The sequence below is a fragment of the Triticum dicoccoides genome, chromosome 2A (genome assembly GCF_002162155.2).
Source record: "Triticum dicoccoides isolate Atlit2015 ecotype Zavitan chromosome 2A, WEW_v2.0, whole genome shotgun sequence".
In the NCBI taxonomy this organism is placed as follows: Eukaryota; Viridiplantae; Streptophyta; class Magnoliopsida; order Poales; family Poaceae; genus Triticum; species Triticum dicoccoides.
This window is the reverse complement of record NC_041382.1, coordinates 676,174,413-676,192,130: the sequence shown is the minus strand read 5'-3', so window position 1 is coordinate 676,192,130 and position 17,718 is coordinate 676,174,413.

Here is a 17,718-nt window from a genome sequence, read left to right as displayed (position 1 = left end):
ACTCTCGCGAAAGAAAAAAAAACGGAAAACACGTTTTTTTTCGTTTCTGAGAGGCACGGCCGTGACTCTCGCGAAAGCAAACCCATGCCTCTCGCGGAAGCAAAACCATGATTCTCACGAAAGCAAAAGAAATAGAAAACGTGTTTTTTTTGTTTTCGAGAGGCACGGCCGTGACTCTCGCGAAAGCAAAACCGTGACTCTCGCGAAAGGAGAAAAAAAGAAAAACGTGTTTTTTCGTGATTTTTTTTAAAAAAATATTTTTTTTTGATTGAAAAGTTAAGGAAGACCGGTGAAAAACCAAAACGTCGAAAAAAACCCGTTTAAAAAGCCAAAAACGCATGCGAAAAAAAATCCAGAGGGAGCGTCCAGAACACGACACGTGGCGTAATCGTTGCAAGGCTCCCGAAAAAGCACTCATTAACTAGTTGCTCTCGAGAAACAGGAGTCAATCCTGGGAACTCCTATTCGGCGCTTCCTATTTAGCGCTGCAGGCACCCGTTACAGGTCATTTTCGCAAACGGGCGCCTGCAGCGCACTCCCTCTGCCGCGAGATGGGCCGGCCCAATTAGCGTTTTGATTCTTCTCTTTTTAAAGTGCAAAAAATGAGAACTGCAAGAATCGAACTTGAGACATACACCTTCACAGCGCACCGCGCTAACCACTACGGCCATCGGTAGCGTACGCACGATAACTTTTTGTGTACTTCTTATTCTTTCTCCAGTTCGGATTTCCTTTTTCTGCTTCTTATTTTTTTCTTTTTATTTTTCTTAAATGCGTGATTGTAAATCGATGAACTTTCCCTTCCAAATCAACGAACGTTTTTCAAAAATCCATGAACTGTTTTCAATTTTTGTGAATCTTTTTTAACTTTGATGAACTTTTTCAAAAATCCATGAACTTTTTCAAATTCAATGAACTTTTTTCAAATTTGATAAACTTTTGTCCGAAATCCATGAACTTTTTCCAATTTTAATGAACTTTTTTCAAAATCGATGAACTTTTTTCAAGTTTGTGAACTTTTTTAAAAATTTATGAACTCTTTTCGAAATCTATGAACCTTTTCAAAATTGATGAACTTTTATTGAAAATAGATGAACTTTTTTCAAAACTTATGAACTTTTTTAAAAATTGAGTATATGTTTTCAAAAAATGATGAAATTTTTCAAAAGTCGATGAACTTCTTTCAAAATTGATAAACTTTTTCCAAGTTTATGAACTGTTATGAAATCGTTGATTTTTTCTAATTCATGAAAATTCTTTGAATTCGTGGTTTGTTTTCAGATATGCGAACTTTCAAATTTTCTTCAAATTTATTTTCAAAAGACACGTCTTCCTAATTTCTATATGCAGTAAATAGCGTGGCTGTACTTTCTTCTTAAACAGTTTGCGCCCTAAGAATTCACTAAAGAATGTTTGGTCTAGTGGTTTGCAACACGCACCGGAGGTGGAGGTTTTTTTTTGAGCTGAAACCGTAGAACAATCGTTCTACGGTATTTTCTAAATTAAATAATAAGTAAAAGTATAGTTACAAACGGCTAAGGAGCCAACAAGCAGGAACCGGAGGTGGAGGTCACGGGATCAAATCCTCATGAGAGCCGGTTTTTGCGCTATTAATGAATTTTCGCTGTGCTGCGTGTAGTGGAATGGGCCAGCTTCAAAACCGGCCCAACGAAGAAACGTGTCGGCGCCAGGTTACCTAATCGACGCTGAAGGCGCCGACTAGGGGTTCCCCTCCTAAGGCCTTGTACAATGGAAGATGCTTAGGGAGGTGTTTAGAAAAATAAACCGGGTTTTTCTGAAGCACCGGTGCCTATTTCTATAAGAGAGACGCGTCTCTTCTTTACAAATAAGCACCGGTGCTTAAGAAAATCCTGATTTATTTCTCTAAGCACCTCTCCTAAGCACCTCCCATTGTACAAGGCCTAATTAGCGCTACAGGCGCCCTTTGGTGGAACGGGCGCTCACGCAGCCGCGTAGTTGGGCCGGCCCATCTTAATGGGCACTCGCTGCATCCTTCGATCGATCGGTCCCTGCTTTTCCTCTAAAAAAATGATTGCTCCGTGCTTCCTTCCATCGATCTGCTTCCTTCTGGATCGCAGCTTCGCTCGATCGCTCAATCGAATCTGACGAGTAAAAAATGGTTCATTCAAATTTTAAAAAAAGTTCATCGAATTAGAAAAAAAGTTTACCAGTTTTGAAAAAAATTCATCAAATTTGAAAAAGTTTCATTCATTTGACAAAATAGTTCACACAAATTTAAAAAAGTTCATCGAATTCAATAAAAGTTCATCAGTTTTGAAAAAAAACATCATTGATTTAAAAAAAAGTTCACCAATTTTTTAAAAAAGTTCATCAATTTTGAAAAAAAATTCATCAGTTTTGAAAAAAAGTACATCGATTTAAAAAAGAGTTCATTCAAATGAGCTAAAAGGAAAAAAGAAAAAGAATTAAAAACCAACACAAACCGGTTCCGAATAAAAAAATGAGCAAACCCGTTCAAAACATGAGTAAGTGATCAAACAAAAAGAAGCTATTCTGGCACAATCGAAGATGTGTCTCGGTGGTTATCGCTGCGTTCCATAGAACCAGCAAGTCGCTGGATCGAATCCCACGTTACTGCAAAGTTTTTTGCTGGATTAAAACAGAGAGTAATTATTGGGGAAAGTTTTTTGCTGAATTAAAACAGAAAGTAATTATTGGGAAATGTAGTAATTTCAAAAAAATTCCTACGAAAATGTGTCTACGTATCTGTAGGAGTCAAGGAAATGGAAGAGAGACGAGAAGTAAGGAGTGTGTCTACGTATCTGTAGCAGCCCCTCTCCCTAGTCCAATTCCAATTCGGACTAGGTAAGGCCCATATACTCCCCGGTGAATTCCCGTAACTCTTCGGTACTCCGAAAAATACCCGAATCACTCGGAACCTTTCCGATATCCGAATATAGTCGTCCAATATATCGATCTTTACATCTCGACCATTTCGAGACTCCTCGTCATGTCCCCGATCTCATCTGGGACTCCAAATTACCTTCGGTACATCAATACACATAAACTCATAATATAACCGTCATCGAACTTTAAGCGTGCGGACCCTACGGGTTCGAGAACTATGTAGACATGACCGAGACACGTCTCCCGTCAATAACCAATTGCGGAACATGGATGCTCATATTGACTCCTACATATTATACGAAGATCTTTATCGGTCAAACCGCATAACAACATACGTTGTTCCCTTTGTCATCGGCATGTTACTTGCCCGAGATTCGATCGTCGGTATCTCAATACCTAGTTCAATCTCGTTACCGGCAAGTCTATTTATTCGTTCCGTAATACATCATCCCGCAACTAACTCATTAGTTGCAATACTTGCAAGGCTTATAGTGATGTGCATTACTGAGTGGGCCCAGAGATACCTCACCGACAATCGGAGTGACAAATCCTAATCTCAAAATACGCCAACCCAACAAGTACCTTTGAAAGCACCTGTAGAGCACCTTTATGATCATCCAGTTACATTGTGACGTTTGGTAGCACACAAAGTGTTCCTCCGGTTAACGGGAGTTGCATAATCTCATAGTCATAGGAACATGTATAAGTCATGAAGAAAGCAGTAGCAGCATACTAAACGATCGAGTGCTAAGCTAACGGAATGGGTCAAGTCAATCATATCATTCTCCTAATGATGTGATCCCGCTAATCAAATAACAACTCTTTGTCCATGGTTAGGAAACATAATCATCTTTGATTAACGAGCTAGTCAAGTAGAGGCATACTAGTGACACTCTGTTTGTCTATGTTTTCACACATGTATCATGTTTTCGGGTAATACAATTCTAGCATGAATAATAAACATTTATCATGAAATAAGGAAATAAATAATAACTTTATTATTGCATTTATGGCATATTTCCTTCAGTCTTCCACTTGCACTAGAGTCAATAATCTAGTTCACATCGTCATGTGATTTAACACCAACAGTTCACATCACCATGTGATTAATATCCATAGTACACATCGTTATGTGACCAATCACCCAAAGGGTTTACTAGAGTTAATAATCTAGTTCACATCGCCATGTGATTAACACCCAAAGAGTACTAAGGTGTGATCATGTTTTGCTTGTGAGAGAAGTTTAGTCAATGGGTCTGCCAAATTCAGATCCGTATGTATTTTGCAAATTTCTATGTCAACAATGCTCCGCATGAAGCTACTCTAGCTAATTGCTCCCACTTTCAATATGTATCTAGATTGAGTCTTAGAGTCATCTGGATTAGTGTCAAAACTTGCATCGACGTAACCTTTTACGACGAAACTTTTTGCACCTCCATAATCGAGAAACATATCCTTATTCTACTAAGGATAATTTTGACCGCTGTTCAGTGATCTACTCCTAGATCACTATTGTACTCCCTTGCCGAACACAGTGTAGGGTATGCAATAGATCTGGTACACAGCATGGCATACTTTATAGAACCTATGACTGAGGCATATGGAATGACTTTTCATTCTCTTTCTATTTTCTGCCGTGGTCAGGTTTTGAGTCTTCACTCAACTTCACACCTTAAAACACAGGCAAGAACTCCTTCTTTGACTGTTCCATTTTGAACTACTTGAAAATCTTTGTCAAGGTATGTACTTATTGAAAAATCTTATCAAGCGTCTTGATCTATCTCTATAGATCTTGATGCTTAATATATAAGCAGCTTCACCGAGGTCTTTCTTTGAAAAAATTCCTTTCAAATACTCCTTTATGCTTTCCAGAAAGTTCTACATTATTTTCGATCAACAATATGTCATTTACATATACTTATCGGAAATGTTGTAGTGCTCCCACTTACTTTCTTGTAAATACAGGCTTCACCGCAAGTCTGTATAAAACTATATACTTTGATCAACTCATCAAAGCATATATTCCAACTTCGAGATGCTTGCACCAGTCCATAGATGGATCGCTGGAGCTTGCATATTTTGTAAGCACCTTTAGGATTTACAAAACTTTCTGGTTGCATCATATACAACTCTTCTTTAATAAATCTATTAAGGAATGTAGTTTTGTTTACCCATTTGCCAGATTTCATAAATTGCAGCAATTGCTAACATGATTCAGACATACTTAAGCATAGATACGAGTGAGAAACTCTCATCGTAGTCAACACCTTGAACTTGTCGAAAACCTTTTGCGACAATTCTAGCTTTGTAGATAATAACAATACTATCAGCGTTCGTCTTCCTCTTGAAGATCCATTTAATCTCATTGGCTCACCGATCATCAGGCAAGTCAATCAAAGTCCATACTTTGTTCTCATACATGGATCCCATCTCAGATTTCATGGCCTCAAGCCATTTTGCGAAATCTGGGCTCATAATCGCTTCCTCATAGTTCGTAGGTTCATCGTGGTCAAGTAACATGACCTCCAGAACAGGATTACCGAACTACTCTGGTGCGGATCGTGCTCTGGTTGATCTATGAAGTTCTGTAGTAACTTGATCCGAAGTTTCATGATCATCATCATTAACTTCCTCTCTTGTTGGTGTAGACACCAATGGAACTGATTTCTGTGATGAACTATTTTCCAATTCGGGAGAAGGTACAATTACCTTATCAAGTTCCACTTTCCTCCCACTCACTTCTTTCGAGAGAAACTCCTTCTCTAGAAAGGATCCATTCTTAGCAACGAAATTGCCTTCGGATCTGTGATAGAAGGTGTACCCAACAGTCTCCTTTGGGTATCCTATGAAGATGCTTTTCTCCGATTTGGGTTCGAGCTTATCAGGTTGAAACTTTTTCACATAAGCATCGCAACTCCAAACTTTAAGAAATGACATCTTAGGTTTATTGCTAAACCATAGTTCATACTGTGTCGTCTCAACAAATTTAGATGGTGCCCTATTTAACGTGAATGCAGTTGTCTCTAATGCATAATTCCCAAAACGATAGTGGTAAATTGGTAAGAGACATCATAGATCGCGCCATATCTAATAAAGTACAGTTATGACGTTCGGACACACCATTACACTATGGTGTTCCAGGTGGCGTGAGTAGTGAAACTATTTCACATTGTTTTAACTGAAGGCCAAACTCGTAACTCAAATATTTATCTCTACGATCATATCGTAGAAACTTATATTTTCTTATTACGATGATTCTCCACTTCACTCTGAAATTCTTTGAACTTTTCAAATATTTCAGACTTGTGTTTCATCAAGTAGATATACCCATATCTGCTCAAATTATCTGTGAAGGTCAGAAAATAACGATACTTGCCACAAGCCTTAACACTCATCAGACCTCATACATCAGTATGTATTATTTCCAATGAGTTAGTTGCTTGCTTCATTGTTCCGTAGAACGGAGTCTTAGTCATCTTGCCCATGAGGCATGGTTCGCAAGCATCAAGTGATTCATAATCAAGTGATTCCAAAAGTCCATCAGCATGGAGTTTCTTCATGTGCTTTACACCAATATGACCTAAACGACAGTGCCACAAATAAGTTGCACTATCATTGTTAACTTTGCATCTTTTGGCTTCAATATTATGAATATGTGTATCACTATGATCGAGATCCAACGAACTATTTTCATTGGGTGTATAACCATAGAAGGTTTTATTCATGTAAACAGAACAACAATTATTCTCTAACTCAAATGAATAACCGTATTGCAATAAACATGATCAAATCATATTCATGCTCAACGCAAACACCAAATAACATTTATTTTGGTTCAACACTAATCTCGAAAGTATAGGGAGTGTGCGATGATGATCATATCAATCTTGGAACTGCTTCCAACACACATCGTCACTTCACCCTTAACTAGTCTCTGTTTATTTTGCAACTCCCGTTTCGAGTTACTACTCTTTAGCAACTAAACCAATATCAAATACTGAGGGGTTGCTATAAACACTAGTAAAATACACATGAATAACATGTATATCAAATATAGCTTTGTTCACGTTGCCATCCTTCTTATCCACCAAATACTTGGGGTAGTTCCGCTTCCATTGACCAGTCTTTTTGCAGTAGAATCACTTAGTCTCAGGCTTAGGTCCAAACTTGGGCTTCTTCACTTGAGTAGCAACCTGCTTGCCGTTCTTTTTGAAGTTCCCCTTCTATCCCTTTGCCCTTTTTCTTGAAACTAGTGGTCTTGTTAATCATCAACACTTGATGTTCTTTCTTGATTTCTACCTTCATCGATTTCATCATCATGAAAAGCTCGGGAATCATTTTCGTCATCCCTTGCATATTATAGTTCATCACGAAGTTCTACTAACTTGGTGGTGGTGACTAGAGAATTCTGTCAATCACTATCTTATCTGCAAGATTAACTCCCACTTGATTCAAGCAATTGTAGTACCCAGACAATCTGAGCACATGTTCACTAGTTGAGCTATTCTCCTCCATCTTGTAGGCAAAGTACTGTCAGAGGTCTCATACCTCTCCACACGGGTGTGAGTATGAAATACCAATTTCAACTCTTGGAACATCTCATATGCTCCATGGCATTCAAAACGTTTTTGAAGTTCCGGTTCTAAGCCGTAAAGCATGGTGCACTAAACTATCAAGTAGTCATCATACCGAGTGTCGGTGTCAAAACCGGCGGATCTCGGGTAGGGGGTCCTGAACTGTGCGTCTAGGCGGATGGTAACAGGAGACGAGGGACACAATGTTTTACCCAAGTTCGGGCCCTCTTGATGGAGGTAAAACCCTACGTCCTTCTTGATTAATATTGATGATATGGGTAGTACAAGAGTAGATCTACCACGAGATCAAGGAGGCTAAACCCTAGAAGCTAGCCTATGGTATGATTGTTGTATATTGAGGTTGTCCTACGGACTAAAACCCTCCGGTTTATATAGACACCGGAGAGGGTTAGGGTTACACAAAGTCGGTTACAATGGTAGGAGATCTGAATATCCGCATCGCCAAGCTTGCCTTCCACGCCAAGGAAAGTCCCATCCGGACACGGGACGAAGTCTTCAATCTTGTATCTTCATAGTCCAGGAGTCCGGCTAAAGGTATAGTCTGGCTACCCGAACACCCCCTAATCCAGGACTCCCTCAGTAGCCCCTGAACCAGGCTTCAATGACGACGAGTCCGGTGCGCAAATTGTCTTCGGCATTGCAAGGCGGCTTCCTCCTCCAAGTTCCTCATAAAAGTTTGTAAACACCAAGGGTAGTGTCCGGCTCTGCAAAATAAGTTTCCACATATTGCCATAGAGAGAATAATATTAACACAAATCTAATCTGCTGACATATTCTGTAGCGTGACATCATACTACGGCCAAGCCTTTATTCGAATCGTTTTTACTTCCCCACCTCAGCGCGTTTTGCGAGGCTGTTTCCTTGGCACGTCTTGTCAAAGCAGAGATCGTGTCCCCCATTTACGGGATTCTCATCAATACGGACGTGGGTAACCCAACCGCGCCATTTATCACGGCGCTTGGGAGATAAGCGAGTTTTACCAGGCTGGTGGGGACGCATAGCCGCATCCGCCCATATAAGGGGATAAGGATCCACCTTTTTACCTACGCCTTCTTCCTCCTCTGCCTATCCATCTTCTGCGCACCCGAGCTCCAGCGCCCAAGCCCGCACTTCCCACCTCAACCTTCTCCAGCAATGTCCGGAGCGGGAGACAAGTGGATGGTCTCCTCCATCACGGAGGGCCATGTCAAAAAGCTAAGGAAAGCCGGATACTTGTCCAACAACATCGCACACCGGCTTCCTGAAAAGGGGCAGCTCCTCCCCACCCCAAGGCCCCATGAGAGGGTCGTATTCCTTCCCCACTTCCTCCGCGGACTGGGTTTCCCTCTTCACCCATTCCTCCGGGGGCTCATGTTCTACTATGGCCTGGATTTCCACGATCTGGCCCCGAACTTCGTCCTCAACATATCGGCGTTTATCATCATGTGCGAGGCCTTCCTCCGCATCCGCCCCCATTTCGGCCTTTGGCTCAAGACTTTCAACGTCAAGCCGAAGATGGTGCGCGGCAGCCAGGCGGAGTGCGGAGGCGCCATGGCGGGCAAGATGGCCAACATCCTTTGGCTCGAGGGCTCCTTTGTGGAGACCCTGAAGGGGTGGCAATCGGGGTGGTTTTACATCACCGAGCCGCGCGACCTTGATTGGGTCGCAGCCCCCGAGTTCCGGTCCGGACCCCCTATGCGGCTCACGTCCTGGAAAGAGACGGGCCTGTCATGGGGCAACGAGGGAGAGGTGACTGAACTGCAAACATGCATCCAGTCCCTGGTGAACAAGCAGCTCAAGCTTGTCAATATAGTCCAGGTTATGCTCGTCCGCCGGATCCTCCCGTGTCAACAACGGGCCTTCAATCTGTGGGAGTTCGATCCGACGCAGCACCAAACCTTGAATAGGCTCTTCGACACGACGCATGAAGATGTCTGGAAGGTGCTATTCAAGGGCGCCGAGGCTCCCGCATCCGCATCCGAGGATCGCGGATTCAGCATGCAGCATCCAGCTAGTGCGGTGAGTTATCTTTACCTTTTACAGGACATTTATTTCTCATAGTTTGACTCTATGCGGGATCTAAACTCCCTTACCTTTGACAGGAGTGGCGGGCGAAGTCCGGACAGATCGACTGTCCGGCTCCTTTGCCCGAAGACCCAGAAGATGCTCGTTTATCGAAGCTGCTGGCTCCGGCACCTTATGTGGTGCCGGAGAAGAAGGCCAAGAAGAAGGCCACGGGGACTCACAAGAGTTCCCGGCGTACGGTGGTGTCGGACTCATCGTCCGACGACTCCGAGGCACCCTCCTCCTGTGAAGACGAGGAGGAGGAAGAAGAAACCTCTCCCCCTCCAGCGGGAGGAGGAAAGAAGAGGAAGGCCGCCCCAGCAGGGGAGGCCGAAGGGTCCAAGAAGGGGAAGACCCTTCCTCCGGACTACTCCACCGACGCCGACGAGGGCGAAGAGGAGTGGCCGCAAAGGGCCAGGCGCCCGGCGGGATCGTAAGTATTCGGATACTAGAGTAACTCATAGCATTCCCTTGTTGCATAGCTTTTCCTTATGCCGAATGTAATTATGCAGCCCGCCCAAGGCCGGGCTCGACGAGTCGTCGAGCGGCTCCCTGGATTCATTGGACGTGAATTCAGTTCCGCCCGCTGCCTCCCCCCGCACCACGGACGACGCCGAAGTGGCGTCGCGACAAGCTCCGGGCCAAGAGGAGGTGGTCCTGGAGGAGCCGCGAGGCGACCTCCCGGACTCCAAGAGTAAAGGGGACAAGACCCCCAGGGCTCCCAGTCCGGCTTTGCGCCGAACACCGCGCCGAAATCCTCAACGATTCCGGAGTGCGGCAGGCGACCTCCTTCTAAGAGGAGCAAGCCTACTAAGCCGGCGGCCCCCGTCCAACTGGAGGCACCGGACAATTTGCTGGAGGTGCTTAACGGCGCCTCCATCGATGAGGATCACCATACTATCATGAGTACGGTGCTTCAGAAGGTTCAGTCCGCCAAGAGCGGACTGACTGAAGCTTGTGCTAGCCTTCTAACCGGCTTCGAGGTAAGTAAAAATATGCAAAAATATTACCGCATAGACAGTAGCCCCTGATGCTCTGTTTGGCGTTCGGAAAGAAAAGCCGAATAGAGGATCTAATAAACTTCGCAGGAGTCTAACAAGAAAGAGTCAATATGCGTATGCAGGCTTCGCTGCTTGCGACCGCCGCACTAACTGCGGAGGTAGGCACCCTGAAGCAGGGTCTCGAGCGGTCCGAGCGAGAGCTCGGCCTGGCCAAGCGGCAACTCGAGGAGAAAGAAGGTAAGGGGTACCTTATAGAAATATGTAAAAAGATGCAATTGCAAAAAATGACAGGATTATGCTGCTTATTGCAGGGGCCACAACTGAGGTGGCGACCCTCAAGCAGGCGCTGTCCGAGGCCGAGAAGAGAGCGGCCTCAGAGCGCACCGAGCGGGAGAAATTTGAGGCGCAGGTCGGCAAGGCGCAGCAAGAGCTTCAGGCTCTCATGAAAAAACATGAGAGTTTGGAGCTTGACTCGAAGATGCGAGCGTCCGAGCTCGCGGCGGCCATCGAGGCTGCCAAGTCTGCCAAGGCCGAATCCCAGAAGGCCCTCCAGGAATTGGATGCGATGAAAAAGATAGCGGCGGGTAAGGCATTCTTTATGTAAAGCAAACATACGAAAGTAAGCTACTTGTTACTTACCCGAATCCGGAGCTCTCCAGGAGCGTTCGCAGATCTTCCCCGGAGCGTATCTGATGCCGCCGCATTCTACCGAGCCGAGGAGGGTAGTTCGACAGAGAAGGTGTTCTGGTCTCAGTATGCTGAGGCCGAACACCCTGTGCCCTTGAGCGACCAGCTGAAGCAGCTGGTCGAGCTCCACAAGGCGGCCGAACAGGCCATGAAGGGCCTCATAATTCGGTTGTGGCCTGGAGAGGCCCTGCCTGGGAGCTACTTCGGATTGGTGCGGCGGCTGGTGGAATCCTGTCCAAGCCTCGAGGTCATCAAGCGCTCCGTCTGCATCGAAGGTGCCCGGAGGGCCCTTGCCCGCGCTAAGGTGCAATGGGGCAAGCTGGACGGTGAGAAGCTTGTGAAGGACGGGCCACCGCCGGGGAAAGAGCATCGCAAGCCCGAGAATTATTATAAGGACGTTCTGAAGGGTGCCCGCCTTATGGCTGATGAATATACCAAGGATGTAATTTTTGAATGAACTCGCTCGTATTGTCCTGTGCGCTGAAAACTTGTTCATGTGCGCTAAGCAATGCTTGTTGAATTTAAAATATTACTTTCTGTGCGGCCGTTTATCAAAAATTGAGAGATGGCCAGTCGTCGGCTTCTGCCCCCATGCCACTAGTGCTGGGGTGTTCGGGATAAACCTGAGCGCTCTTTTTCCAATGTTTGGGTCCTTCGAGGGAGGCGCTCAGCACAACGAACAAACCAATCGGACTATAATGCTTGAACACTCTCACTTAGCCATAGAACTCTATAATTTTAAATTTCGGCGAAGCCCCTAGTATTCGGAAGACCGAGTTCGGGGCGCTATCCACGCCTTGGCCAGACAAAGTCGGTTCCTCGCTCTAAGCGGCATAAGTCTTTAAGGACTCGAAAAACCTCTCGAACAGCGACCGGTCTCTCACTTCATCATGACAGTCAGTTTTAGCTTTCTCTACTGAGGTGCTCAGCCCAGCTCAACTGGGCACAATCGCAGTAGTTCTCCTAGTGCTACCTTAGCCGATATAGCGGAACGTAAGGTACCAAAACATAGGAGCCGGGCAAACCCAACTATTGACCCAAGACATGATTCGGAGCCGATGCATATAATGCTATAAGTTCGGGGTGCCGCACTTGTGAAAGTGTTCGGACTTCTTACACCATGTTGGGGGCTACTGAAGCCCCTGGCGTATTTGCCGTACCACAGTGTACGGGTGCAACATGTCATGAATGAACATATATTGGTAAGAAAGGTAATGCAAAAATAGATAAAGACTATGCATTGTTTAAAAAGGTTGCGATCAAAGCAGAACGATACAGATAGCGTGATACGCAAACGTGGACTATTTAACATGTCCGGTTTAGGGACAGGCTGCGGAACTGTATGAAAAACAGGTATACTGCTCGTGATAGAGACCACCTGGGAGTTCCATAATGCGGCATGGCTTGTCTGCTTCCCTGGTTCTTGCATCGTTTGTGCGGCAGTTGAATTGCCGAACAGGTCGTCCGAAGTATGGAGTCCTGAAAGTAAGAGAAATATTAAAGAAGAATTTGGCAGCCCCTAGTACGGTTGAAGCCGTGTTTTGGGCGTGCCGTGATGGTGCCCCTTCCCCAGCGCCCATGGTATTTCGAGAGCGTAGTTATGTACGCGAAGCGCTAGTTTTGCTATTTCGCCAGGGCTGGGGTTGGGGCCGCATTGCTACGCCAGCTCGGAACGTGCCAGGCGGTCTTGTTGTAGGTTACTCCGGGCGCGCTTGACAGTGTCCGGCCTTTTGAAGGCCGGACTGGAAAATTGCCTGGAGAGGCTGCTTTGTACTTATGCTGCGAGCGCTACCGTGTGCTCCTCCGTTCGGAGGGAGCGTTCGGTGTTTCCGTTGACCGTGATTACTCCTCGAGGGCCTGGTATCTTGAGCTTGAGGTATGCATAGTGCGGTACTGCATTGAACTTTGCAAATGCGGTTCGTCCGAGTAGTGCGTGATAGCCACTGCGGAACGGGACTATGTCGAAGATTAACTCCTCGCTTCGGAAGTTATCCGGAGATCCGAAGACCACTTCAAGTGTGACTGAACCTGTACAGTTGGCCTCTACACCTGGTATGACGCCTTTAAAGGTCGTTTTGGTGGGCTTGATCCTTGAAGGATCTATGCCCATTTTCCGCACTGTATCCTGGTAAAGCAGGTTCAGACTGTTGCCGCCATCCATAAGGACTCTTGTGAGATGAAATCCGTCAATAATTGGGTCTAGAACCAATGCGGCGAACCCGCCATGACGGATGCTAGTGGGGTGGTCCCTTCGATCAAAAGTGATCGGGCAGGAGGACCATGGGTTGAACTTTGGGGCGACTGGCTCCAGCGTGTATACGTCCCGTAATGCACACTTCCGCTCCCTTTTGGGGATGTGAGTTGCGTATATCATGTTCACCATCCGCACTTGTGGGGGAAAACCCTTCTGTCCACTGTTGTTCGGCGGCCTGGGCTCCTCCTCGTCGTTGCTACGCAGCCCCTTGTCTCTATTTTCGGCATTTAACTTGCCTGCCTGCTTGAACACCCAACAATCCCTGTTGGTGTGATTGGCTGGCTTTTCGGGGGTGCCATGTATCTGGCACAAGCGGTCGAGTATTCGGTCCAAACTGGACGGGCCCTGAGTATTTCTTTTGAATGCCTTTTTCCGCTGACTGGATTTGTAGCCTCGGAATCCGGCATTGACTGTCGTATCCTCGTTGCTATCGTTGTTAACACGGTGTTTTTTGCTTGTTCCGGCGCGACCTGCCACTTTTGTCCTTGGTATCCGAATTACCAAGGTTCTTGGTTAAGTTGTTGCTGCGAGCTAGCCAGCTGTCTTCTCCCGTGCAAAAGCGGGTCATGAGTGTCATGAGGGCTGCCATAGATTTCGGCTTTTCTTGTCCAAGGTGCCGGGCAAGCCACTAGTCGCGGATGTTATGCTTGAAGGCTGGTAGGGCCTCTGCGTCCGGACAGTCGACTATTTGGTTTTTCTTTGTTAGGAACCGTGTCCAGAATTGCCTAGCCGATTCCTCTGGCTGCTGAATTATGTGGCTTAGGTCATCAGCGTCCGGTGGTCGCACATAGGTACCCTAAAAATTGTCGAGGAATGCGGCTTCCAGGTCTTCCCAAGAATCGATTGAGTCTGCCGGCAAGCTGTTAAGCCAATGCCGGGCTGGTCCCTTGAGTTTGAGTGGGAGGTATTTGATGGCGTGTAGATCATCGCCGCGGGCCATGTGGATATGAAGGAGATAATCCTCGATCCATACCGCCGGATCTGTTGTGCCATCGTATGATTCGATGTTCACGGGTTTGAAACCCTCAGGGATTTTATGATCCATTACTTCATCTGTGAAGCATAGTGGGTGTGCGGCGCCTCTGTATTGGGCTATATCATGACGCAGCTCCAATGAGCATTATCCACTATGTTCGGCCCGACCGGATTTATTATGTCCGGAGTGACGATCCCCGTCACGTGTCGTAGGGCGCCCACACGATCCGTTGATCGATCTTATTTGTCTTGCCTTGTCCTCCAATATCTCTCGCAGGTCTGGCGCGTTTTCCCGTGCCTTAGCATGTTTTGAGCGGCGCCGGGGCACGGCTTGAGTGGAGGGCCGAGAGGCCTCTCTGTCACGGCCACGAGGTGGCCGGTCGGCCATGTCATGCGCTGGTGATGTAGGTGCTTCCTCCTCTAATCGGGGTAGCAGCCTGCACTTTGGGTAACTCTTGGAGGGGCGCTTGAGTTCATATTCTTCGGCCGCAAGGACTTCAGTCCATCTGTCAGCTAGCAAATCTTGATCAGCTCTAAGTTGTTGCTGCTTTTTCTTGAGGCTGCTTGTCGTGGCTATAAGCCTGCGTTTAAAACGCTCTTGTTCGGCGGGATCCGCTGGCACGACGAATTCGTCGTCGTCGAGGCTTGCCTCGTCTTCGGAGGGAGGCATATAATTATCATCCTCAACCTCTCTGTCTGCCGCTCTCTCGTGAGGGCTGGCTTCTCCATCCTCCTGTGCCGAATCTTGCTGGAGGGGGTGTTCTTCGGCGCTATCCGGGGTAGTATTATCTCCCGTGCCGGAATCACCATTTTTGCTTTGGCGGGATTTAGAGCGGCGCCGCTAACGCCGGCGCTTGGTCTGTTTCTTGGATGCGTCATTCTCCGTTGTTCCATCGCCATCTCCATCTTTTGGAGTGTCCACCATATATATGTCGTATGACGAGGTGGCCTTCCAGTTCCCTACAGGTGCTGGCTCTTGGTCGTCTCCTGCATCGTCGTCCATACCGTCGATGTCTTTGGAGTCGAAGTCGAGCATGTCGGTTAAGTCGTCGACAGTGGCTACGAAGTGGGTGGTGGGTGGGCTTTGAATTTCTTCATCGTTTGTATCACAACCTTGCTGACCGTAGTCCGGCTAGGGCTCTCCTGATAAAGAGAGAGACTTTAGCGACTTCAGGATGTCGCCGAAGGGCGAGTGCTGAAAGATGTCTGCGGCGGTGAACTCCATGATCGGCGCCCAATCGGATTCGATCGACGGGCGCGCGGAGGGCTCAGAGTCCGGAGAGGAATCCGTCCCCTCGGAGTCACGGGCCTTGCGGGGTGCGGGGCTGGCGTTCGGCTCGATCGCCTTTGAGATTGCAGCCCCCGAGGCGGCGTCCAACCACTCATCCTCGACCGGCGCAGTAGGCTCCGAATTAAGGGTCGGAACCAATGCGCATGCGGCCTCCAGGACACTGTTCGGCGGCAGAGCTAGATCATGCCCATCGAGACAGTGCGGCGCGCTTGGCTGTGGCTCGAATCCGTCAAAGATCAAGTCCCCGCGGATGTCAGCCGTGTAGTTTAAACTTTCAAACCTGACCTGATGGCCAGGGGCGTAGCTTTCGATCTGCTCCAGGTGGCCAAGCGAATTGGCCCGCAGTGCGAAGCCGCCGAAGATGAAGATCTGTCTGGGGAGAAAAGTCTCACCCTGGACCGCATCGTTGTTGATGATCAAAGGAGCCATCGGGCCTAAAAGCGACGACACAGAGGAACTCTCAATGAAAGCACCAATGTCGGTGTCAAAACCGGCGGATCTCGGGTAGGGGGTCTCGAACTGTGCGTCTAGGCGGATGGTAACAGTAGACGAGGGACACAATGTTTTACCCAGGTTCGGGCCCTCTTGATGGAGGTAAAACCCTACGTCCTGCTTGATTAATATTGATGATATGGGTAGTACAAGAGTAGATCTACCACGAGATCAAGGAGGCTAAAGCCTAGAAGCTAGCCTATGGTATGATTGTTGTATATTGAGGTTGTCCTATGGACTAAAACCCTCCGGTTTATATAGACACCGGAGAGGGTTAGGGTTACGCAAAGTCGGTTACAATGGTAGGAGATCTGAATATCCGCATCGCCAAGCTTGCCTTCCACGCCAAGGAAAGTCCCATCCAGACACGGGACGAAGTCTTCAATCTTGTATCTTCATAGTCCAGGAGTCCGGCTGAAGGTATAGTCCGGCTACCCGGACACCCCCTAATCCAGGACTCCCTCACCGAGCTTTGTCAAAACATTCATAACGTCTGTATCTGCTCCTGCAATAGTTCTGTCACCTAGCGGTGCATCAAGGACACAATTCTTCCGTGCAGTAATGAGGAAAATCCTCGGATCACGGACCAAGTCCTCATCATTGCTACTAACATTTTTCAACTTAGTTTTCTATAGGAAAAAAATAAAACAGGGGAGCTAAACGCGAGCTATTGATCTACAACATAGATATGCTAATACTACCAGGACTAAGTTCGTGATAAATTTAAGTTCAATTTAATCATATTACTTAAGAACTCCCACTTAGATAGACATCCCTCTAATCATCTAAGTGATCACGTGATCCAAATCAACTAAACCATGTTCGATCATCACGTGAGATGGAGTAGTTTTTAATGGTGAACATCACTATGTTGATCATATCTACTATATGATTCACGCTCGACCTTTCGGTCTCAGTGTTTCGAGGCCATATCTGCATATGCTAGGCTCGTCAAGTTTAACCTGAGTATTCCGCGTGTGCAAAACTGTCTTGCACCCGTTGTATTTGAACGTAGAGCTTATCACACCCGATCATCACGTGGTGTCTCAGCACGAAGAACTTTCGCAACGGTGCATACTCAGGGAGAACACTTATACCTTGAAATTTAGTGAGAGATCATCTTATAATGCTACCATCGATCTAAGCAAAATAAGATGCATAAAAGATAAACATCACATGCAATCAATATAAGTGATATGATATGGCCATCATCATCTTGTGCTTGTGATCTCTATCTCCGAAGCACCGTCATGATCACCATCGTCACCAGCGCGACACCTTGATCTCCATCGTAGCATCGTTGTCGTCTCACCAACTATTGCTTCTACGACTATCGCTACCGCTTAGTGATAAAGTAAAGCAATTACAGGGCGATTACATTGCATACAATAAAGTGACAACCATATGGCTCCTGCCAGTTGCCGATAACTCGGTTACAAAACATGATTATCTCATACAATAAAATATAGCATCATGTCTTGACCATATCAC